The 19,483-nt window shown below is 53.6% G+C and overlaps 1 long non-coding RNA gene across 3 annotated transcripts in view; it reads right to left on the minus strand.

Moving 5' to 3' along the window:
• Window positions 1-19,483, minus strand: part of LOC109550210 (uncharacterized) — a 196,930-nt gene that overhangs the window by 147,186 nt on the left and 30,261 nt on the right. For all 3 annotated transcript variants that reach the window (XR_012325485.1, XR_012325484.1, XR_002176598.3), the window contains exon 2: window positions 18,173-18,250. This is a non-coding gene — a long non-coding RNA (uncharacterized lncRNA). The remainder of the gene's footprint in view (window positions 1-18,172; window positions 18,251-19,483) is intronic.

Below are 19,483 nucleotides of genomic sequence, written 5' to 3' on the forward strand. Positions count from 1 at the left end.
ATGGATACACCGTGGGAAGTTAGCCAGGCAAAGAGCAGAACAGTGGACGGTCGTGTAAATTTCCCAGAAACGTCACAGGTGGCCTCGGCAGAGACGCGCACAAGGGTGCTGCTTCCCCGCCTCAGCCCACGTCCACGGGATCTGCAGCTCAGCCGCCTGCCACCCAGGCCCCCGTCCCTGCAAGCGCGGAGCTCTCCCCCTGGCTTTGAGTCACCTGCCCATCCTCACCCCACCTTTTCTCTCCTTTTTCTCATGGGCTCCTCTGCTCGTGACTTGCAGCGCCAACCTGCAATATTTTATATTCCCTCTACCCGCCAAGGTGACGCGTCACAGACCTGCCACGTGGGAAAATGGTCAAAGACGCCACAGCCTTATGCAGAAAAGAGCCTGGCACGGGGCAGGTCTCAGACGCTTACAATGAGGATCAAAGCAAGTGATTCCCGCCACGTCCCCCTTGACGGCGAACACAGACCGAAGATTCTATCCAGTCCTGCTTCGTCTTAAATAAAGCCTGAGCCATGTAATACCCCTAAGAAAATTATGAGAAGTGAGGCCAGACGCCAGGTATTTGAAAGATGAATCACTCAAATTACAAGAACATTTGCATTTTACGTATAATATGCCACTTTCAATAACTTATTATTGAGCTTTGCAAAATCACACTTTATCCTATAATTTAATGCATAAATTGCTACTACGCTTCCCGCGATTGCATGGGCATCTTTGGAGTGTGAGAAAGAGAGCACAGTCTTTGGGACAAATGATTCCTATTCCTGCCGATATGCGGGTTAGTGTGTTCATCTGAGAAACGGGTTCATTGCCCCCAGCCTCAGCAGCACATTGCAGTGGCCTCTGCTGCTCCGAGAAGGGCCGTCCGTCCGTTCTGAGGCCCCTGTGTGTCCGTATGTACTTTATCAGGGCCTCGGCTCTGAGGGGTAGTCAGCCAGCTTCTGACAGAAGCTGCTTCCTTCTGCTGGAGCACGGTCCTTCACTGCGTCTCCAGGCAAACCACACTGTAGGAGAGCGGGTAATGGTGGGAAAGGCTTACAACACAGTAAATGGTTAGAGCGGGAGCCACGTTCCCAATGTCACAAAAGCACGAAAGATACAAATGCACACGTATAAGAAGCCCTGAAGGAGATACAGCACATCCTCAGGTCGGCGTCTCTGCCCGTTCCTCCTTCTTTGTGCTTCCCGACCTCTCGAGACCTCTTTCTTGCCGCATGCAGTACATTCAACCAGAGAGAAACAGTGAACGTCGCTGGGTGTGTTTTCCAAAGACCACACCTCCTCCTGTCCCCATCCCATCCTCCGGTTTGAGCAGAACCCCGCGGATTTCTGCATCACTGAGAAATACTCTTATTAGAGCTCGATTGCTGAAAGAACCAAGAATATTATCCTTCCTTCTGCCGTAAGAACAAGCAGAGCCCACTTCCTAGCAGAGCCAGAGACCACAGGAACTTTGTCCGCTGGGGGCGGGTGCCGGTCCGGAGGAAGCAGGCATCGGAAGTGGAGAAATAGGCCAGGGAGGAGGTTCCCGGTGGGACCAGGAGAGAACATCAGGGAGGAACATTCTGGCGCCTCGGGGGGCCTGGTCCGCACTCCCTGCCACACTGGCTCGTCGTCCCTGTCAAGGCCGGGCCGCAGGTGTCAGACGAGCTGGTGATGGGGGTCAGCTTGCACAAAGCCAGCCGCCAGGCGTTCACAGCCTCGGTTCCAGCTTGAGCACGAAGGGCCAGACACGGACAGCCCAGCACCCTGTCCAGCCTGGGTCCCCAGACGCCCCGCCTGGCCCACAGGAGGGATGAAGGTGAAGTCGGGCAGGTGGACGAGAGGCCCGGCGCAGGGGTGCGTCTCGTGCTGCGACCAGTCTGTGCACATCCTGGTCCGGCTGAGAAACCGATTCAGGGCGAAACAGACCTCGACTGGTTCCCTGGGAAGTGGCAGGGCCTGTGATGACACAGTCCCAGTCTTGGGGAAATGGGTGTTAATTGCCGTCTAGACGTTTTATTACACAGAGAGGCACTGGTCACTGACCATCTCTCTCTTTACAGAGAAACCCTGGGTCAGCTGAATCGTCTGTCCCAAGGATAAGAGCCCAGGCCCGGAGCGTGTGGACTGAGATCTCAGAGCCCCACTCACCAGATTCCAGGAGAAAAGCAGGGGCAGGTTGCCTTGGGGCTGGGGACCAAGTCCATCCGTGGGTAGAGATTTCCCTGTGAAACGCAGACTAACCCACTGTGGCTTCCAACAGGTCCCAACACGCGTGTGGCTTCTTCTCAGCTTCCGTACTGTTTTCTTCTCATCCTTCATGCACTAGTTTTTTTAAATCACTTTTCAACCACCCACTCCAGAGGCATGGGCCTTGTTTGGAGTTTGAGATGTAACGGTGAAAACCATGACAAGGGGCTTTTCTTCCTTCTCAGACGGGCTCGGGGCCGGCCTGCCCGCTCCCGGACACTTACCCTCCACACCGACCTGCTCTGGGCCCAAATCACGGGAGGGACCACACCAGGCTTCCCGTGGGTTCTTCCTCCTTCGAGCATAACTGCAAAAGAGGCAGGAGGGAGGCCGGCGGCGGGATCTCCGGCGAAACAGCACGCGAGACTTTCCTGCTCCTGCGGGGTCTCCTCAAGACCCTCGCCCATGAGGGCCGCCAACCACACCCGAGGACCTGAAGCGAACTGGAGCCTTTCCTCCACCTTAAACGAAGGCCCCGTGGCCACTTTCCAGGCCTGACCCCCCGCGGCCAAGCCTCTGGCCGTGGCCCACAGGACACTTCCGAAGCTCTGCAAGGCCTCTGAGCAGCCCGGTGCTCCCAGAGCCTCACCCCTGAGGCGGCCCCAGGCCCCAACGTGCACGCGGAGAATCCCCGCCGGCCTGAGGGGTCCCCCCGGGCCACCGCCGGTGCAGACCTCACAACCGGTCAGGTTGCTTTGCACCCACAGACTTGGGAACCCGTTCCCTTGGCTCCTTGGCGATTCGCAAGTGCCAGTCAGCAGGGGCGTTGGCATCGATGCGGTGGAATCAGATTGCATTCCGGGGTGCTCTCGGGGATGGCAAAGGGCGAGTCACAGAGGTCTGCAAAGCCATCTCAAGACTGAACATCTGTAAAACGCTGTAGGCCCCCCAAAGGGGGATTGAGATCAAGGAAAGGGCCCCGGGGCCCCGGTGGTACCACGTGACACCCAAGTACTTCTCCCCGACTTTGCAGCTGGCAACCCCGAGTCAGGGTCCACAGGCTCCCCGAGACCTCAGCCACATCCGCTCTAAAAACAGTGCAGGTTCTTTGTCCCAAGCACCAAAGTTCTGAGTCTAGTCCTGTGTCTTGCTAATTAGGGAACGTCGCCTCTTGCGTACTGCGGCTCCAGGGCACGTGCGACCTCGTCACCCTTCGGTGTGAGGCCGGGCATCTGTCCATTTCATGGAGAACCCCGTCAAAGGCTGTGAACGTGTTCCGGCTGGAAAATGCCAAAGGCGGTGGGAGAGGGACGTGTCTCTCAGATTACCCGCAGAACGAGCTTGTCTCCTCAGTTGTGTGAAGGGCAGAAGAGGCCAGTTCTGAGGGTCCTGCCGGGAGCGGGGACCCTCCTGCAGCATGCCCAGGTCCTGTCCAGAGCCCCGCCTTCAGGAAACCCACCTCAGGCGTGTGTTTACTGCCTGAAAGCACTGAAGAAAGCAGAGAATTTTTTCACTCAAAGAAAAATGCTCTTGATTTATTTGGACTTTTTCTTGTTTTTAACAACTTTATAATAATATAACTTACAGTCAGCCCTCTGTATCAATGGGTTCCCCATCCATGGGTTCAACCAACCTCGGATGGAAAATATTCAGAAAAAAAGATTCCAGAAAGTTCCAAAAACCAAATTTGAATTTTCCGTGTGCCGGCAACTATTTCCAGAGCATCGACATGGTATTGGGTGTTACGAGTAACCTGGCGATGACTGGGTGTGCGGGAGGACGCGTGCAGGTTAGATGCGCACACTGGGCCGTTTGACCTAAGGGACCTGAGCATCTTGGGATTTAGGTACTCAAGGGGATACTGGAACCGACGTCCCACAGACGCCAAGGGACGACCGTACATCCCATAAAGTCTAGCTTCATGTGCACGTTCAAGGTTTTCAGTATGTTCTTGGAATTATGCAACCGTCATCGCATGCTAACTTTAGAATATTTTCATCACTCCAAAAAGAAAGTTTATACCCATATGAGCAGTCACCCCCATTCCCCCACCCACCCTCTGGGCAACGACTAATCTACCTTCTGTCTGGACATTTTATAGAAACGCTGTCACACAATAGATGGTCTCTTCTGGCTGGCTTCTTCCCCTGAGCAGAATGTTTTCAAGGTTCATTCCTTTTTATGGCCAAACAATACACCACCGTACGGACGGAGCCCGTGTCGTTGATCCTTGATCAGCTGATGGACACGACATCTGGGTTGTCTCGACTTTGGGGCTCTGGTGAGTAAAGCTGCTGTGAACGTTCTCCTGCAAGCTTTGTGTGGACACACGTGTTCGTTTCTCTCAGGGTTCTCTCCTCGGAGTGGAATCTCTGGGTTGTGCAGTAACTCCACATTTAACATTTTGGGGAAACTTCTGTTGACTTTTATAGCTGTTGAACTCCAGGACTGCCAAGAACACCTTTCCTTTTGCGAGCTCTCTCTGCCTCCCTCTTTGTCTCTCTCTCTCTCGGTCTCTCTGTCTCTGTCTCTCGCTGTCTCTCTCTCTGTCTCTTTCTCTGTGTCTCTCTGTCTTTCTGTAACTCTCTCTGTCGCTCTGTCTCTGTCTCTCTGTCTCTGGTCTGTGTCTCATTCTCTGAGAGATCAGCCCCTGCTGGTCTGCAGCTCTGGTTCTCGTCTGCACAAAACTACAGCAAGACCCTCCAGTTCTGCAGCACGAAGTCTCTGGACGCCCAGGGGCACAAGTCTCAATTAACCCGAGTTAACCCAAGTGTGGCCACAATGGCCCAGGACAATGGGTGTTGTTTTATTTCTTAATCCTCGGAGGGTCCTGAGAATGGGCCCCAGCTTGAAATGACCTGAGAGGCACTTGCCCCAGACCCAACTTGAAGCGTCTCAGTGACGCAAGGGCTTTTATCCCTAAGCTCTGTACATTCCTTCTACGCATAATCTGTTCCTAACAAGGTACCTGCTTTTGCTAATTCTTTTCTTCTGAAAAAAGCAGTGGAAAAGGAGTTGATGTTTTACAATTCATGTTTGCAGGAAGAAAAATTACTTTTCAACAAGCAAAGAAGACGAGAAAGGGGGTGACTTGTGCTCAGTCTGAGATGCAGCGATTTTGTAAAATCCTTCTTTTCACTCGCAGCTTTGCAGAAGCAGCCCCTCCCGGCTTGAGTCCTGCAAACGCCCTGCTTGCTGAGCCGCTGTCCTGAGCCAGCAAGCCCCTTCCCAGCTACCGAATGTCAGAGTTTTTAACCAAGTCATCAAGTGAGTAAACGAAGTCATTGTGCAAATAGGGCCACCAGCCGCGGGATGGTTTCTGTCGCTGGACAAGGAATCTTCCCAGAGCAGCAGTCACCGTGTGTGGGGGTGGAGCCCACCTCTGTCCCCACGGGGCCCGAAGCTCCCTGGAGAGGCAGGGTCCTCAGGAGCTGCCCGTCCACTGGGCGTCCTGTCCACTCCTCTCTGGACCCCAGGTCTCCAGGGAACCAGTGTGAAGCCCTCCCCGGCTGTTCCCAGGGTAAGGCCCAGCATGCGACCCCTCAGAGGCCACCACAGCCAGAGGCCCCAGCCTCACCTGGGTGCAGAGAGGGTCCCCACCCTGGCCGGGCCGCACCAGGGCCAGGCCCAGCACGTGCGGGCTCCTGGGATCCATCCCGGACCAAGCAGCGTCCTGCCCTCGCGCAGCGTGTGTTTTAGCGGCTTCACTGGGGTCGAGTCCTCTACAGCCTAAGTCAGTAACGTACCATCAGGTGACAGTACCCGCAACAGTAACACCCTTGGTTCATGTTAATAGAGCATCTGCTGTGCACGAGACCTTCCAGCTCAGTTCTGACAGCAGGCCGTGGAGTGGTCATTCTGTCCATCAGTGGGCCTTTCGTGCTTCCAGGCTCCCCTCCGCACCAGGGGAAAGAGAGGGACAGGACCGCAGCCTCTGTGGACAGACTCATCAACAGAGTAACGCAGGAGTGTCTGAGCTGCCATCCTGTCCTCAGGTTCTCCACAAACGCTCCCACCCCCATGACATAATCACCTCCCAAAGGCCCCACCTCCCAATGCCATCACCTTGGGAGTTGAGATTCCAGCCTATACATTTGGAGGAGGGGCCACAAACACTCAATCTATGAGAGCCATACCCAGATATTTGGTCACACGCTATTCTAGATGATCTGGGAAGGTATTTTTTTGGAGGAGATTAACATTTAAGTCTCTACTTTGAGTAAAGCAGGTTGGTCTCCATAATGTGAGTGGGCCTTGCCCCGTCAGTTGAAGGCTAATCCCCCAGAGAGCAGGGACTGTCCCAGCAGACAGCGGTCAGACTCGAGATCTGACCTTCCCTGGTCTCCAGCCGGTCCTACCGATGTTGGACCTGCAGCCAGAGCTACCCAGGCCGCTCAGTCCCTCTCTCCCTCTTTATATACGTCGTTCTCTCTCTATATAGGCTCTGTTTCTCTGGAGAACCGTTGCTAATATCTTCATATGTACAAGATTTTCCTTAAACCATCATGCTTATAAAATCTAAACCAAAAGAAAGCATATCAAAGGTAAAGGAAGTAATTTGAAATCAAGATGTAAAAATGGACTACATATTCCATTGTCTCAATGTTTCTTCTTTAATATTTTCAAAGAAGAATGTAAAATATAGATAGGTAATTTCTGATTTCTCTTAGCTTAAATCATGTGTGAGATCACAACTTTTGGACCAGAAACTTTTAAGTTTCCTTTCCAAATTAAGGTTCTCAGTTTTATGACTAATTGGGTTTAGGTATTAGGTAGTATTGATCATTAGAACTTTTTTAAGTGAGTTCTTTGGAGCAGCAATCATTTTGTAACATAGAGAAATATCAAATCACTATGTTCCTCACCAGGAACTAACACAGCGTTGTAAGTAAATTATACTTCAACAAACCAACCAACCCATAAAGAAAGAGATCAAACCTGTGGTCACCAGAGGTGGGGAGTTTGGGAGGGGAAACTGGGAGAAGGTGGTCAAAAGGTACAAACTTTCAGTTACAAGATAAATAAGTGCTAGGGGTGTAATGTACAGCATGACAAATATAGTAACACTGCTGAATGTTACACATGAAAGCTGTTAAGGAAATAAACCCTAAAAAGAAGAAGTAGTTTTTCTACTTTTATTTTGTATCCGTATGAGATGACGGATGTTCACTAAACATACCGTGGCCATCATTTCCTTATGTCTGTAAGTCAAGCCGTTATGCTGCACACCTTAAACTCGCAAACTGCTCTGTGTCAATTTTATCTCAATAAAACTGGAAGAAAAAAAGTGAGTTCTTTGGAGGATGTTTCTTTCCCTTTCCCAAACATGAATCCAGAAACTTAAGAGTGTTAATAAACAAAAAGATAAACATGAAATAGCTGGACTACCGCATATCTCATAGTTTATACCTACCTATATATTATCTTTTCCCCAAAAAAGATTTAAGGCAACTAGCAAAGATGCGTACAACAGACCAAAACGTTATAAAATACTAAAAATGAGGAAAATGAAATTGAGAGGAAATAACGTGGAAACACACAGCAGAGCGAGGAGGGAAGGGGTTCCACTTGTCTGGGACCCAGCTCCTGTCCTACAACCGTGTCGGGGCCAGGCGTGTGGGTGACGGGATGCCCAGGGGGCACCGAGAGGGAAGAACCCGCGAGGCAGAGCCGGCGTGGAGAGAGCCCGGTGTCCCCACATCACGCCAGACACGGCCCTGCTGGGAGATAGCCCCCAGGGTGACGCGTCGCATGTCAGCAATTCCATCTCCCCGTCACCTCTCATTGGTTTAGAGGGGGCTCCTGACCCAGTCGAGAATATCAAAGCCTGACCACCGACCTACGACAGAGATGCGCGCCTGCACACTCCTTGGCTACGTCATCTGAGTTCAGAAGTTCCAAGAAAAGGGGGCAGTTGACAGTTGGAGCTGGAAACCTAAGGCATCGGGTGTTGGCCAAGCTGTGAGGTGTCGTGTGGGTGAGGTGGGCTTCGCAGAGGCAGGAGAAAGAGGACGAGACGGAGACAGGGAGAGAGACGCAGAGCGAGACAGCAAGGGCCAGCGGAGACGAGGAAGCACAGAGCGAGACAGCGAGGGCCAGCGGAGACGAGGAAGCAGGGGACAGCCTCTCAGGATGCCCTCGGCTCTGGTGCTGGCGTCAGGTCCTCACTGCCCCAGGAAGAAATGAACAGAGGCCATCCTCCCCCGACGGCTGTGCGGCTCTGCTCGCGCCTTCGAACGGCCCGATGAACGAGTTAACTATAGGAAAGCATGTCCTGGGAAGACACAGACCACAATGGCAGGCATTTCTCGCTGGTGGAAAATGTGATTTTTATTCTTTTTGTCTCTCTCCTGCCCCTGTACTTTATAGGTTGTCAGTACCTTTGTCATCAGAAGCATCAAGTTCTCTGAGCACGAGCTGTTTTTCACTCTCGGGACTGAAATCAGATGTGCAGTCGTGCAATCAGGGCAAAACCCACGTGGATTCGGCAGCAGCTGTGAGCAGCACCCCCGGGGCACCGGGCGGGGGCGTGGAGACGAGCGCCACCCGGGGAAGCCAGAGCCCCGGGGTCACTGTCAGGAATGGCCAGTCAGAGCTGGGGACATGGGTGTGGATGGACACTGGGGGCAGGAGAGGCCGTGACCACACGCAGGGCAGGAGGGGGGCCACCGCGGGGCCAGAGCACAGGCTCGGGACACCGCCTGCGGACGCCCACATGGGAGGGGGTGGGGCCGGGGGTCCCGGGGGCCTCCACGCCCCCGCACGGGGGCCCGTCACCCGTGGGATCGTAACCGCAGGGGAGGCAAGTCCGCAAGGCTTGTGTGAAGAAAAGCGAGCCTGAGGCTACAGGTGCCGACCACGCCCACCATGGGCCGCGGAAGGGAGATGACAGCGTCCCTGCCACGGTGAGCCATCAAACCCGGAACAAGTGCCTGAACGGGGACAGCAGGCTGGGACCCCCGCCCAGCAGGCAGGTGCACACGGGCTCTCACGACAAGGCCACGGCTGACCAGGCGACAGGCCCCGTTATGACCCGCAGATCACAGATGAGGGAACCGACGTGCAGTGCGCGCCCAGGGCCACCCGACCGACGGCCCGTGGGGCCAGAGTTGAGGACAATTGAGAGGAACTCAGAGGGGGTGCGGGGCCCTAGATATGAGCAGCAGTCGTTCTCACAGAGCCCTTCCTTAGGTTCAGAGATCAGCCACCTGCCTGACGGCTGGTTCATGACATTCAGATAAGGACAAACATGCCTGCGAGATCGGGACCCACATCTTCCAAACCCGTTTGGCCTTGAAGGTCCTTTTCTCTGCAGTGACCAACACCTGCGTGCTGAGCAACAGTCACCCGAAACCACCGCTCCCCCGGGACCCCTCCCAAGGCCCCGCACAGCCGCCGGTCCAGGCTTTTGCTGAGCAGCGGCCTTCCATCCCCGGGCACGTGTGTCAGTAGGTCAGGCTCCCAGGAGAGCTCTGTCCTTGAAGACGATCACTTCCGATTGATTAGCCTCAGCTCTGACATTGGCTAGTGACAGAAATCACGTAATAACGTCGGAAATCTTACAGACAGCTTGTCAGCATCCTACAGGAAATCCTCTTTCCATCACAAGAACCAAAAAACAATTCTGCTTCCATGCCCCACATTTACCTTAAAAAGCTGTGAGTAAAATCGTCTCAGAGAGTCAGCATGAGATCACTGACAAAAGCAGGTGCTTTAGAATCAGGAACCCCAGGCCTCGTCATGCCTTGGACAAGGCCCAGAACTTCCATGAGCCTCAGTTTCTTCAGCTGTAAAATGGACACCTTCCCTAAATGGAAAGGCTGTCATGAGGACTAGAAATTATATATATAGTGTGGGAGGACTTCTATGTTTTATTTTTATTATGTGCATCAAAACTTGTAAGAGTCAAACTGCATGAGTCTGAGGTACTCTTTTCATGACAATCGGGGATAATTTCCTAATTGGCCACATTTACATATTCTCACGCATTTAAAGTAAAAGGAAGCACACCGTTGCCTCACTGAACATTAGTGATCAGAGCAGTTGAACACTTGATGTATTCACGAATACTTCCCAAGTTATGTATTTGTATGCATGTAAAAACAGATGCAAAACATATTTGGAAGTTCTCTGTCAAAGGAAATTTCCTTCAACTGTACTGAAAATGTTCCAATATGTGATTAAAATGTTTTTGCCATGTATATTGTCAAGCTCATCACTTTACGGTCTGTGGGCATGTTTAGGGTGTCACAGAATGGAATCCCCTGTCATTATAACTTATGATGGATTACAGATAAACAATATGATGTAGGTCTGCTCAGAGCATTCTCTGTAAGCAGCCAGACTGTAAATCATCCTGATTTATGGGTCGAACATCCCGGTCGCAGCTATTCGACTCAGCTCTTGTACAAATGACACATCCATGAATGTGTGGCTGTGTGCCAATAAAACTTTATTTGTGGACACTGACATGTGAACGTCACATAATCAGGAAATTTCACATGTCAGGAAATTCCATTCTTCTTTGGATTTTTTTCACCCATTAAAAAAATTTCAAAAAATCCTTCTTAGTCTATGGGACGTACAGAACCCAGCAGCTGGCTGCATTGGCCACCCACCAACCCAGAATATCGTTTATTATATGATCAGATTCTCTGTAATGTTCCTCTTTCATATTTGCATGAGCAGAGAAATGTCAACTTATACATGGATTTCTTCAAGGTGAAAATGTAAGAAGTCTTACCATAAACTCAAGTTATCCTCTACAACCCGATAAAGCAAACCCCTGGTGCTGGCAGAACGCGTTCTGATTTGGACCCTCAGGGTCGGAAGTGGAGATGCTCCGGTGGGTCCTGAGCTGAGGGGGGAGGGACTGCGGGAGGCGGCACAGCGGCCTTCACAGGATGGAGAGCTGAGGAGAGGCCGGCCCCTCCTGCCTGCAGCTCTGCCTCCGCGTCCGACGGCCTCACCCTCCTGCCCTGCCCAGACTCCAGCCATACAGTCCCGGCCGGTGCAGCCCACCCACCCCCACGCCAAGCCCCCCTCCAGGAGCACAGCCCATGAGGCCCAGGGGCCATCCCCCCTGTCACCCCCGTGCTGCCACAGTCCTGACCCAGCTGGGGCGTCAGGGCTCCGGGCGCTCGTGTCTAACAGGTCAGAGCGAGGCCGACACCTCCTGTGGCAGCTCCCTCCCGGGCGCATCCTCACATCGCCAACTAGAAGGCTTTGCAAAGGCCTCAGTTAAAATCGGAAAACGTTGCGAAAGCTTTGCTAAGACGCGTTGCTTTCCTGGATAATTTAGCAACTGGGATGTGAAAGAGGAAAGAGAAAGAACAGTAAGCAGAAAAACACAGAAAGAATTACACTGAAATTTAAATTGTGTGGAACAGGTTCAGGCCTTTTGAGAATTAATAAAGAGCAACGAGCAAGGACATCTCCTCAGGGAGTGTGTGTGTGCGTGCGCACGTGTGCGTATAAGAGAGTCCACGCCCCCCCCCCCCCCCCCCCCCGCAGACCCCCGCCCTCCTGGTCCCCTTACGGCCCCGCCCAGCAGAGGAGAGCCTGCCGGGCCTCCGCCCCACGCCGTTGGAAACAGAGTCACAGAGCCTGGGCTCTCGCTCCTGGGCCGTCCAGGGTGTAAAGGGGAAGGTCGGTGAATAAATGTGCGGGGAGGTGACAAGTGACCTGAAGACTTGAAGAAGTAGCAGGTGACTTCAGAGGACATACGGGCTGCAGTCGAGAAGGTCGGGAACGTTCCTACAGGAGAGGGGTCCCTAATGGACCTGCTGGACGGGGACAAGTGGACACTGTGCGCAGAGGGTGGAGCCAAGGGGCTCACGGTCCCCTGTCCTCAGACAAGGGGGGATGAAGGGACCTGAGCGTCCTCGGGGGGCAGCCTCGCCAGGACAGTCTCAGCGCCTTCCGGCTCCCTGGGCAGCTGTGACGTGTGACAGGAGGGTCATAGCTCAGGTGTGATGAGCGAGACCCGCCAGGTGGCCACGCGCCTGTGGAGTCACGGGGCCTGTGACTCTGGCCGCGTCCGCGCACCCACACCAGCCTCTGGGGTCAGAGGCAGAAGGTCCCCCGCGTCGCGGTGGGGACACAGGACGAATCCATCACCAACAGGCCCCCGAGCAGCGGGCGCCATCCGAGGGGATCCGTCTCCCGGCACCTGCCCGGCCTCCTGTGGGCTCTGGACCAGGGACCCGCTGCTTCGCTCCGGGCCCGGCCCTGCGCCCTTCGAGCCGGCCAGTGCATCTCTTGCAGGACTGCTCAAGGCCGGCGCCTTTATTCCCGTGCAGGGCGTCTGTATCCCCGTCCCAATTGTTCCCTGTCTCCCCGGTGACACGGAGTCACTCGGCTTCAGCTGGAGACGCAGCGGAGAAATGCAAAGCGGCTTAGCATCCCTCAGCCTGCAGATTAAGTGTCTCTTCAAAGATGCCAGCCCAGATGTGGCACGGCGCGCCTGCTCCCCCCCGCAGCAGCTGGGAGCCACATCCGCCCCCAGGGCAGGTTCCCCACGCGATGAGCAGGAATGAAAGTTGCCTTCTTAGGGGCGGGCGTTTGTGCGGACGCATAATTTTCTGTTTATATTACAAAAGGGCAAGCTTGAGGGTTTTCATTACGGACACACAGAGAGAGAGGCAAGGTGTTCTCCCGTCAGCAACTCCTGCCGTTCGCAGGCGACGATGGTGTTTGCATTAGTCGGAGTCACCCTCCGCACGCCCCACCACACACACACGCACACACACCCACACATACACACCCACACCCGCACACCACGCACACCCACGCACACCCCTCCCACTCCCCCACATCCCCCGACAAGTCACTCCACCGCAAGGACAGTGAAATCAGCCGTCAGCATCCAACTTCACATCCGAGCAGGGCGCACTGCTCTGTGAAGCTCGAAAAGCGAAAAAGAAATACTGTTCTCAACTCTTTCCTGCCGGCGGATTCCAACAGATAGAAACTCAAGCGTCAGAAAGACGCTGATGCAGTCCTGGGCGGTGAGTCAGATTTTAAAAGGGTTCAGAACTACTCGCTCCCATTTAGATCAGTGGCAACCACGGTGCACGGTCTCTGACAACCGCCCGTGTTGGGAGAATTTCTTTGAAGTCTGAGCCACAAAAGCCACATCCATTTGTAAGCTTTGGTCTTGCTGCCAATATGAGCTGAGACATCTCCAATCACTGGCTCTGGCTTATGGCGAAGTTGACTTTTTTGTCTGTAATCCAGATGTGATCCTTAGAAACGAAGTTATTAGCTACACTCCTGAGGAAAAACTCAGAAAATGCCTATTCAGCTAGCAGGAAACCTCTTTAGGCCGTTTCGAATGTGCCACACTTTTCCAAGGGCGCCTCTTTCTGTCCCCAGAACCAGGTATGTGGTCCACGTGACCACGAGTCTAACTCTGCTGCTGCCCGCTCTTTCCCTGGTGGGTGAAACGACGCTAACAACGCGATTCCCATGAAAGATGATCGTGTGCGACACAGTTCTCGGGAGAACATAGTGTCTGGTACCCGCAGGACATCTATCCAGGGAAAGTCGTCTGGACAAAAATGCCCCCCAAAGAAAGACACGTTTCATCTATTCCTGGAATCAAAGTGGTCTCGACTGCACATCAGAGGAGATTCAAGGGGTCCAGTGATGACCGAGTGAAACCACTGGGGAGAACTTAGTGCCCTCCACTAAGACCCTCCACCCTGTGCCCACACACACACACACACACACACACACACACACACACACGATGAGACAGACGAGAGGATTTGAATTTGCTCTGATTCACATCTCCAGAGCAAAGAGGCGGCACTCAGGCGGGTCCTGTCCTCTGCTCCCTGTGCCAGGCGGGGCTGCCACGCAGCCGGTGACCCTGCACTGGAGCATCGCGGCCGGCAGGGCTGCTGCAGAAAGGGGGCTGCGAAACAGTCCAAGGATCATGCGGAGGCCAGCAGCACGGTGGGACAGGACCTGAAGCCCTCCCGGAACATTTCCGCAAAAGCCACACGACAGGCGCTAAGTATGAGAGACGGTATAACTGAGTTCGATGAAGCAAAAGCCCAAGGACAGAAGCGTGGTGTCTGCGCCGCTCCTCCACGGACGGAGGGGGGAAGCGTCAGGAGCTCGGACGCCCTCCCGTGCAATCGACGCCCCAGGGCACCAAGCGCTGGCAGGACACGGGCCTCTCCGGCACCGTCTGCCTCTTCCCCACGAGACCCCGTGAGGCCCTGGGAAGAAACACTGGGTCAGGCCCCCCAGGCTTGGGGTACTCGGAACAATGTGCCCCTCAGAGCCCTTTCTGCTGTAGAAAGTGACTTTCGACTGAAAGCTGTTCTGGGGCTGGGGCTGGTTTCCAAACAAATCCAGTTTCATGGAGTTAAAGGTTTCCATGTGGATGAAAGTCAGTACTTTTGAGCCATTTCTCCCCAACGAGCCAGTGACAGCAATTCCCTCGCAATTTCTGCAGACACACATTTCCCAAAGCGGATGCTCTGGGTGGCCCGGGACATACGGGGGCGGCTCAGAAACTCCTCCTGGACAAACGAGGCTGAGAACTAACCAACTTAGTCCAACCAAGTTAGCCCGGCCGCGTTCACACATCCAGTGTCGCCACAGCTCGCACGGAGAAGAACCAGCTGTCTCTCTGGACCCCATGGGCACGGCCACTGCCAAGGGCGGGCACAGAAAACGAGGAGGGACAGCCGGACACCCCGGGCACGCGGGGCAGACAGGGGATATGTTTGGGCTCCACGTGCCACTCCTGGGGCTGATGCACTTCATGGTGACGGCGGCTTTTCCCTGAAACCTCACTGGTGCTTAATTTCTGGTTTCACGTCACTGTTTTAGTAAGACCATAAAGAACAGAGCACAGGGCAGAAAAACCTGGATCCAAACAATGGATGGAGAGGATTCCCTCTCCATCTGGCCAGCGAGTTTCTGTGTGGCCCTAAAATCACTCCTCTCTCGCCACATCAACATCTCTATTATTTCACCAGAAAAAAAAGAAAACATCTTTATGTCTCTCTCTCTCCCTCATGTGACCCTTAAGGACAAAAAAGTCCACAAGGAAGGAGATCTGGCCCCAGCCCAGCCTGGAGCCCGGGCCTCGGGAACCCCTGAATGTCACGAGCCTGCTTCCTTGTCTGTAACCTGGGACTCACCGCGCCGGCTCCAGAGACCTCACATCACAGGAGATGCCAGAGACGGGCCCGGGAAACAGCGCAGTGCCGTACAGAATGCGTCTGCTGTGATTAAAGGTGACAAGAACCAACAACGTCTCAAAGCGTTCTCTCGTCCCTACTGGGAAGGCTGTGCACACGCGTGTCTGTGTGCATGTGTGTATGCTTGTGTGTATACATGTGCATATGCCTGTGTGCATGTTTGCACGTGTACATGCGTGTTGTGGTTCATTGTGCATGCATGTGTGTCTGTGTATATATGCGTGTGACTTGTGGATGGTGTGTACATACATGCCCGTGTATATACATGTCTGTGTGTAGATTAACATGTGAGCATGCATGTCTTGTGTGTATGCGTGCCTTGTGTGTACGCATGTGCACGTGTGCGTACCCGTGTCGGTCCCCACGGCAAGCGCAGGGGCTTGTGGTCCTGAAGACCGGCGTTCCGGCTGCCCGGCTTCGGTGCCGTACCCAGCTCTGGACTTGCCCTGTTTCCACACGTCCACCGTTTGGGGGATGCTTCCACCAATGGTCTGGACCCCGGGAACTCCCTCTGGTAACTAGTAAGTCATGATAAATCATACGGCGACATTTTAAATCACCACGAAGTCCAGTCTTTAGTAAGAATGCCTATCACGACATTCAGTGAAAAAGCATGAGACGAGAGTAACACATGGTCTCTGCTGTGCGTGAAACAGAAAAAGTAACAGAGATAACACAAGAAAACAGGTTTGTTGGGAGATGAACAATTCCTTTCATTTTGTTCTGCCTCTGAGAATGTTGTAGTTTTTATGCAATGATCACACAGTAACGTGTTACAAAAGGAGAAAGCAGAAAGCCACTTTTGACGTAGGGGCCGGGGAGCATGTGCGGGAATGGAAATTGGGTTGGAAGAGCCAGGCAGCAGGGCACCCTCCCTGGGGACCGTGCTGGGGCAAGTTCACGTTGAGTGAGAGGCAGAGGGCCAGCTGCGCAGGGGCAGGGAGCCGTGGGGCCCGGGTCTGTCCTCTGCACCTGCCCGTGGGCCCAGCAAAGAGATTTCATGTTATTATTTTTTGCCCCCAAGCTCACTCTGACACCCGCTCTGCCACATTGCGTGCGAATGTGAGTCGGACTCTGGCCCCTCCCATCACTGTCCCTGGGGAGTGAGGCCTGCTGCTGGGCTCCCGCCGGGGCCACACTGGGGCCACACTGGGCCCACCAGCGCTAGAGTGGAAGCAGCAGGTGCCAGGCGGGCGCTGAGGGGCGGCAGCAGATCTGAGGCCTCGGGGCCCCCAGCCAGCGGGGATTCTAACACACGACAGGGCCCTCGCCCCACCACAGAGGTCCTCACGCTGCTACCCGACGAGCCCTCCCTGGGGTCACCGTGGACACAGGAAAAGGAATTACTGCGGCCATAAGCGGACAATGTGTCCCTCCCAGAGGCCAATCTGCAGCTGAAAGAGGACAGGACGATACTCCCTGTCCCCAGGGCGCTCGTTTCCTTCCCAGGTCCCCCTGCCACGGCACCCTCTGTCCGTCATAAACCCTGGTGCCCACCTAAACGGCCCCGAGGGTTTTCATGCCAACTCTCTGAAGGGCTGTTTATTTGCCTCAAGTACAAACCATGTTGACGACACTCCCAGTTTGGAACAAACATGCGAAACAAACAAAGTTACCCAGGAGAAGAGCATGATTTTTATTGCAGGAATGGCACACGTAGGGCGGTATTCAGAAAGCTGTATTTGCCACTAGTTCAATCAAGCCTTTAGTGAGCACCTACTGCGTCCCACCATCATACTGGGTACTGGGCATGAGAAGATGAGCACCTACTGTGTCCCACCATCATACTGGGTACTGGGCATGAGAAGATGAAAAAGACACGGCAGCCCATCCAGAGGCCGAAACACACACACACACACACACACACACACACACGAATTGCTGCGGCTCATAAATGCCACAAGGAGGGAGTGTGGAGGCCGAGCCAGGGCCTGGCGTCCACACGAGGGGCCCGAGCTCCCGAGAGCGTTGCCCGGCTTTTTCTGAGTCAAGCTTAAGTACAGAAAAAGCAGATTGCTTCAAAGAGGATTTAACTTTTTAACACTGACCATTTCTGAAACCAGCCCTTCCCACCTCGTGGAAATGTCAGCTGGGTGCCCCGGGGTGGACACGCCTGGCTCTGCTAAGAATGAGGCTGCGTCTCGAGGCTCGAGGGGCACGAAGCTTCATCAGACACACGCAGCATCACCTCAGCACCTGCGGGATGCCGGGATCCCACGGCAAGCTCGATTCCTAAGTGACAGAGCGCCCTTGGCCTCTGCAAACGCACAATATCATAACCCGTGCTGGGAGGCGGGGAGGCACGTTTAATACCTAATGCTCTAGTGGTTCCCCATCTCAAAGATTTCAAGAGACAATCAGGGAAAACAAAAGCAGAATGGACAGTTACGAAAAGCAAATTGGAGGGTATAGACAAATTGAATTATTCTAATAAGATGTCTCTTTGAGAGTTTTCTTCATCAGGCCCAAACCTGACTGCTAATTAAGTTATTCCACTGGAAAGGAGAACGTGTATCACTTTTTTTTTTTTTTTAAAGAACCACTTTATAACCTTTAGTCCCATTCCTGCTTTGGGCCACAGGGGTGTAAACCTGTAATTAACAACTTCTTTATTGCTTCCGCAGTAGTGATTGCCATGTATAGCCCTAAGGCAGCGAGAATAAAATCCTTCCTAACCCTCCTCCACTCTCCTCCCCACGTTCAACCGGGCACCCTGGTTGTTATTCGATCTCGCCAAGATTTCACCTTTCACGAAACCTCGTGCTCACCGGGCAGTTCCCGCACCGTGACCTCCCCTCAAGGCGATCAATACGTCCGCTGTAATAATTCCCTCCTTGCAGAGAAGCCTGGAAAGAAAAGGGGGAAAAGAAAAAACATACAGGCCGGGCTGAGATTAGATTATCAATTATCAGGAAACTGTCTGCAACTTCAAAGGGCCGGGAGCTGGGGAAAGCACAGTTTATCGTGACTGTAAGAGTCCTCAATTATTTCCAAGCGGCCCAGATGTGGAGCAGCGTGGGGCCAGCAACTCTGGTCGGGGGTAGGGGGGGCTCGATGGGGAAGTGGGGAAGCGGCACTTCCTCTGGAATGTGAGTTGTCCGTTCTGGGTCAAAAGTGACAACACGGGGACACTGGGTGTGCCGGCGCCTCAGCCCAGCCACTCAGGTCCACGCGGGGCCAGCACTGCTTCAAGGACACCAGGACGCTCTCATCCCCTCCCTGAAACTCCAGCTTCACGCTGGTCAACAGATGGCGAAGAGTATGTCCAAGGATGATGCCTCCACGGTCCGCAAAGCTTCAGGACCTACGGCCTGAGGACGCAGGCGGCGGGGACACACCAGCCTGGGAGCAGAGCATCAGTGACTGACATCACTTTCTGATTAGAATTCGGCGGAGTTTTTTGGGTTTTGCTTCTTTTGGGCTTTTTCCAGTGGGATTATTGAGACCTTGATTTGACCCACGGTATCTCAGAACTAACCAGAACAATGGAAAATTAATGTAATGTTTATCAATACAGAGAAAAGTCCTCTGGCTAAAAAGATACCAAATAAAAAACAATTAAATTCTCCTGCGGTCACGGGGCTGGTTAATGAACAGCCCTTGCTGTGTGCAGAGCACCAGAGTGGAATTCCTTCCACAGCTGCTGCCAGCCGGCCCGGCCTCTGCTTCTCCAAACCCACCTGCTCTGGAGGGCGAGCAGTCCACACTCAGCAGAGCCTGGCCCTGCCGCCCAGTAGGAACCCTGTCTGAGCAGGGCGTCGTCTTTTGTGTGTCTGGGGCGGGGCGGGGCGGGGGGTCCTTTCAGAGGGAGAGCACATTCCCTGCCAACAGAGAAGAGCCAGCTTTCAGTTGCCCTCCCCCAGTTTAATTTTCACGGACTCGAATTCCCAAATTACTATTTTTTAGAGCACAGCCTCTCAGAGAGAGCACCCTGCTTGTTCTGATTTCATCATTTGTTTCCAACTTTTAAATTCACTGTGTGTGTCAGTGTAGCTTGAATAAATGAAATATATAGAACCTTCCGTTCTCATTTTATTTTTGAGTTGGGGGAAGGATCTCTACCTATGGGGGAAAAACAC

Source organism: Tursiops truncatus, chromosome 13, assembly GCF_011762595.2.
Source record: "Tursiops truncatus isolate mTurTru1 chromosome 13, mTurTru1.mat.Y, whole genome shotgun sequence".
NCBI classification, from domain to species: Eukaryota; Metazoa; Chordata; class Mammalia; order Artiodactyla; family Delphinidae; genus Tursiops; species Tursiops truncatus.